General features: G+C 42.4%; 1 protein-coding gene across 1 annotated transcript in view; it reads left to right on the top strand.

Moving 5' to 3' along the window:
• LOC118820459 (formin-binding protein 1) overlaps positions 1-6,000 on the top strand; it is a 110,522-nt gene that overhangs the window by 50,940 nt on the left and 53,582 nt on the right.

The following is a 6,000-nucleotide window of genomic DNA, read 5'->3' as shown; positions in this document are numbered from 1 at the left end:
CTTTGGTAAAAATGCAACAGCAGGTTATTTTGATGTTATTGTTACGTTAATAGGCCTCATATATGTACGGTTTGGTAACCTATATCAGATTTTTTTTTTGTTTTTGTTTTTTTTTTTTTTCACTCGCTTTTCTTTCCAATGTAGTCATATCCTGTTGAAATTGCTAGCTAGGTCTCCAGATGTTTTTTTTTTCTTTTTCTTTCATATGTGTTGAAAAATATTTTCTATTTTTTTTTCTTTTGGTGCTGCTGATTTTCTGGGGTCGTAGGCTAGTTATAACGTGTTTAATTTCATTTCATTTTGAGTTTTGGTTGGAAACAAAGGGGTGCAAATCTTGAAACGCCAACAGAAACACTAGAAAGGAAAAGTTAGAGAACAAACTTAAAGTTGGCTTGAAAAAGCCAGCTAATTGCGTTAAAACGTTAAAATGGTGGAAGACTGCTGATGGTTGTTAAAGTGTTGCTAAAGTGTTGCTAGGCGGTTGCTACAGTATACAAGGTGGATGGTAATGTGTTGCTAGGTGCTGCCTGAAATCCACTGCCACCTTGAATTCAGTGCTACCTTAAATGCAGTGCCACCTTAAATTCAGTGCTACCTCAAACGCAGGTCCACCTTAAGTGATCCTGCAAAGTTTTGTGGTTCCAGCTTGAAAACTGTGGGATGAGAAACATTTAATTTTTGAGCGTAGAATAATAAGAAGAAGAAGATTACAAAGAACAGTAAGTTGGCTTTTTCAAGCCAACTTAATGATCCAGTCAGGATTGTTATCTCTGTGGTATCTGGGTAGATACAGGCAAGCAAGCTCTCCCATTGGTTAGGACTTAAGGAACTGGACTGAAGGCTTTACACGTAACCAACATAAGTAGTTCGTTCGTGAGGGGAAAAAAAGTCAGGAGGTTCTAGATATGTCACTTACTGTGAATATGAGCTGTAGTCTAAGCAGGTTCCGGGTGGTTGTTAGGAATGGAAAACATTGGCGGCAGGAGCTCTATGCCAGGACTCTTTACTGAGTCACCGTAAAACTGATACATACAAGCTGAAGCATCTGTTAATGTTTGTCACAAGCCTCCGATAAAACCTACAGAACACGTTTTATAAGCCTCAGATGTCAGTGCTCAATCGAGAACAGCCAAGCTTCGTATTATTGGAAATCCCATAGAGGTGCTTGCGGAAATCATATTGTAGAGGTGGGCTCTTTCACGGTTCGCCGTGTTTTGCCGTATCGTTCAGTCTTAACAGGTGCATCAACAGACAGGCAAAGAAAGGTGGTAATGTGATGGTGTTTAGAAATGAGCCGAATGTGGTTCTCATTATTATGATGAGCAGGAAATAAAGGATGAAAAACAGAGAGGGGTTTTTCCTTTTTCCTCCCTCTCTCTCTATCTCTCACGCACACCTTCTTTAGCGTAGGGAGGCTCCATGGTGTCTGTTGGCGTCTTTCCCAGAATTTTTTTCATCTCATTTTCCTCTTTGGTTCCTCCATCTCGCTCTGTCCCTCATTCTCCTCTTCGCTGTACACATGTTGACATGCTCTCCCTCTCGTCCCTCAGAATCCCCCACAGACCCTTCCTGCATGGTTTCCTTCTCTCCCTCATTCACTTCATTTTACTCCTCTGTTGTTTTTCTGTCCATTTTAAGCCATTGTGGGATGTTACACTGCGACAAAATACAGTATGATAAAATACACTTAAGTTCAACAAATTATTTAATTTATTACGACGTTTTTGCAATAAACAATTCTTCCATCATGCGGTGTGTTTGTCAACAGGATGTTATGGTTGCTAGGCAACATAACAGATCTTCTAGGGCCTGTTGTAAGTCTTTTTTCTGTGCCAAGAGAGAAGTTAGGAGACCGAGACGCAGAAAAGAGCCCAGTCTGACCACAGTTCTAGCGCACCGGCCTTCATACCGTATGTCTCCCCGGCAGCCGTTTGTGCATCTGTTAAGGATTCAGTAGTCAGGAAACACATCACATGCAACAGACATCCTGTTATAAGGCAGGAAACACATGACTAGCTGTGTGTGTGTCTGTTGGAGACACTGATCAATAGCTGTCAGTGATTGCAGAGCTCTGCTCTAAAATAGAAAAGAGAAAATAATAATAATAGTAATGATTTTTATTTATATAGCATCTTTCATACATTAAAAATGCAACACAAAGTGCTGCAAAGTTAAAACAGCAAAGGAAGAAGAGAAAAAAGATTGCAGAAAAGGGGATATAATACATAATACAATTGAAAAGCACGAGATAAAAGTGTAAATAAAAAAAATGCAATAAAAATGCAACAAGAAAATAAAAGTAGCAGTAATATTCCAGTAAAAACAAAGAAAATAATGGAGAAAACAATGAACCACAGGCTCAACGGGTTAAAATTTTGCTATATTAAGATTTTAAATGGGTTAACAATTTGGATAACATGATATCGGCCGAGATAATGTTATGCTTTATATTTTACTTTTGTGTTACAGTAGTTGTATCCTAACAGTGCTTTACTGACTCATACAACTGCCAGTTCTCAGTGGTCACACTTCTTAAAAGGTGATGTGGTGACCAAAATATCGTTTTTGTCAATATTGGCTGATATGGGCCCTTTTCACAAAGCGTCGCGATAACTTCCAGTTGAAGCGTTAGCAGGGTAAAGCTAACTTCCACTCCATATATCTACTGCAGAAGTGGTGACAAAATGTACTATAATGCTCAAACACTGAGCTACAACAGCTATATTTTAGTTTTCCTGCACTGTCATGACAAACAGTGAGAATAAGAAGTGGATAAAGCACTGATTTAACTTTAAACAGAGCTAAAATGCTAAAAAAAAAGCCGTCTCTCTGTCTTCGTACAACGTGCCAGCGATATCTGTGTTATTTCTGTTTAAAAAAGAAAGAAGAACTTTAATATGTAGTATGAATTTGATATACTCTGTTTATATTAAGCTAGCTATGCTGGCTAGAAGCTATTGCTAACAGTAGCTATTATCCCGAACTGGATTACTCGGCTAACATAAAGCAGCTTAACTGTACTCAAACTAAAAGAATGACGCTGTTTGGCAGATCGCTAACATAGCTAGCCAGCTAGCTTTAAAGTTTGCTGCTCAAATGAAGCTGGTGTTCCTTAAACTGCTAATGGCAGGCTAGCTAATTAGCGCCTGTAGCCTGCTAGCCTACCATCAGCTAAAAGTGTCTGTGAGGTCTGTAGAATAGACTTAACATATAAAAGTTCTGGTTTGTGTTTATAATATTAGAGAAATCGCTGGCATGGTGTAAATGTGTGTCAGAACCTGCTCCGCGTTAGCCAGCTGGTACTAGCAGCTAATGAAAGCTAGCTAGCTCACTTGTTTGGGAATACAGCTACTGTTAGCAATGGCTTCTAGCATAGCTAGCTACATCAAAACAATGTCTATCAAATTCATGCGACATATAAAAGATCTTCTTTCTTTAGAAAACAGAAATATTACAGAAATCGCTGGCATGTTGTACAAAGATAGAGAGACTGCTTGATGTGAGCAGCTGCAGCAGCAGTAAACAGGGCTACACCTCACATGCAGCATTTTAGCTCGGTTTACAGTTAAATCAGTGCTTCCATGAAAACTAAGGCTACGTTTACACAGCAGGTAAAAGTCGCCCAAATCTGATTTTCTCACCGAATCCGATTTTATAGTTTGGCTGTTCACGTTATCTTTTAAATGTGATCTGTATGCGACATCAGTCTGAACAGATCAGCTCCTAAACCGACCCGCATGCGCAACAGAACAATGCTTCACGTGGCGGCTCGTCCAGAGGTAAACAATCATGACGGCCAACGAACGCCAGTCGCTCCCGCAGCTTTCAGTTTCGTCTCCGCCAGCATCACAGGAGCGATTATGAAGTTCCAGTGGTTGACAACTGGACTCATCACCCAGAATGTGTTTAAGTTCGCCATAAAAAGGCCGCGTTATTCGGCCACTTCTTTGGCTCGTGTCCTCGGATTCTTTAAACTGCTCTCTGACGCTGCAGCCTCGGGCTCCTCCGGCCGCGTTCAGCCGTTTCGTTTGAAACCTCTTCGAACACGGAGCGGCTGCGATGAGTCTCCTCTAATGTTTTGGTGCAGAAACATCAGACTAAATGTTTGAGTCTCAGCAGCACGAAATTATGACGAATGTCGAGTTGGATTGACGTAAAAGTCGCATGAATTCCGATCTGGCTGTTTAGACTGAGTCGCATTGCTGCAGATCGGATACGTATCGGATTTCAGTACCACATAAGAAAGCGTCTCAAACCGGAATTGAAAATGTCAGATTCAATGCGTTTTTTGCTGTTCACACTGACACACAGACACACATCTGTGTCACATACAGAGAAAAAGATCGGATTTGGGCCACTTTTACCTGCTGTGTAACCATAACCTATGTCTGTTGTAGCTTCGTGTTTGAGCATTATAGTTCACTACTGTAACATGTTGTCATCACTTCTGCAGTAGTTATATGGAGCAGAAGTTACCCTTTACCCTGCTAACGCTCAAACCGGAAGTAATCGCGACTGTTTGTGAAAAGGGCCCATTGTTGGCCGACCGATATATCGCCCGGGCCCTGGCGCCTACGCCCTGTTCTTTATTATTTAATAACCTGGTGCATTAGAATTCTGTTGATGTGGGCTCATGTGTGTAGATTTCAGAATCCGAACCAGCTGCTTTGTAATGATCGACCTGCAGTGATTTAGAATAGATGATGTAGAGCAGACGAATAGACGATCTACTGCTGATGATGCTCAGTGAGCCTCAGACAGTAGCGCTGAATGTGAGCTCCCTCTCCAGATCTCTCCATCAGCGCCTGAGATCTGTCTAAATAAGGCAGTGTTACTGCAACTTACCGGAAACCCCCGTTCATCATCCCACACCCCCCCGTCTCTCTCTCTCTCTCTCTCTCTCTCTCTCTCTCTCTCTCTCTCTCTCTCGGTTTCGTCTCTATCTCTCCGTCTCTCTCTGGCTCTCTCTGGCTCTCTCTCTCTCTCTCTCTGTCTCTCTCTCCCTCTCTCTCTCTCTCGGTTTCCTCTCTATCTCTCTGTCTCTTTCTGTCTCTCTCTCTCTCTGTCTCTCTCTCTCTCTCTCTCTCTCTCGGTTTCTCTCTCTATCTCTCCGTCTCTCTCTCTCTCTCTCTCTCTCTCTCTCTCTCTGTTTGTCTGGCTCCATGAGGTAGATTATGAGATGGAAGATGTGTGGTTGTCAATAGTTACCGAGACACTGACACATGCAGACTGTCTGTCTGTCTATCCGTCTTCCTTTCTTTGTGCTAAAGCTTAGACACATGCGCACATGCGCGTGCACACACACACACACACACACACACACACCACACACACACACACACAGATCTTCAGCAGTGGGATCTAAGGGAATTAAAGGGAGCCATATGTTCACTGGATTAAACAATACTGTACCTGCTTCTGTGAGACAGAGACAGAGACAGAGACAGAGAGAGAGACAGAGAGAGAGACAGAGAGAGAGCGTTTAAGATCCTCTGCAGGCCAGGCCTTTTGACACTATCTATATATTCTTCTATACATCTACCCAATCCAATCCTTCCTTCCATCCATCCATCCATCCAACTATTCATCCACCTTTGGCCACCTTTTGACACCATCCTTCTATTCTTCTAAACATTTACCCTATCCAGTCATTCCTAACATCCATCCATCTGTCCATCCATCCGTCCCTCGATCCATCAGCCACTCATTGAACTATCTATCTGTCCATCCCTCCATTTATTCACCAATCCATCTATCTGTCCATTCCTCCATCCATCCAGCCACTCATCCAGCCATCTATCTATCTATCCGTACAGCCGTCTATTCACCAATTCATCCATCCATCCATATATCCCTCCCTCCATCCATCCATCCACCTGTCCATCTCTCCCATCAATCCATCCATCTATCCATGTGTCCATTCCTCCATCCATCCATCCTTTCACCCATCCGTCCACATGTCCATCTCTTCCATCAGTCCATCCATCCATGCGGCCATCC

The sequence above is a fragment of the Colossoma macropomum genome, unplaced genomic scaffold (genome assembly GCF_904425465.1).
Source record: "Colossoma macropomum unplaced genomic scaffold, Colossoma_macropomum, whole genome shotgun sequence".
NCBI classification, from domain to species: domain Eukaryota; kingdom Metazoa; phylum Chordata; class Actinopteri; order Characiformes; family Serrasalmidae; genus Colossoma; species Colossoma macropomum.
This window is presented reverse-complemented; position numbering and strand designations above follow the sequence as displayed.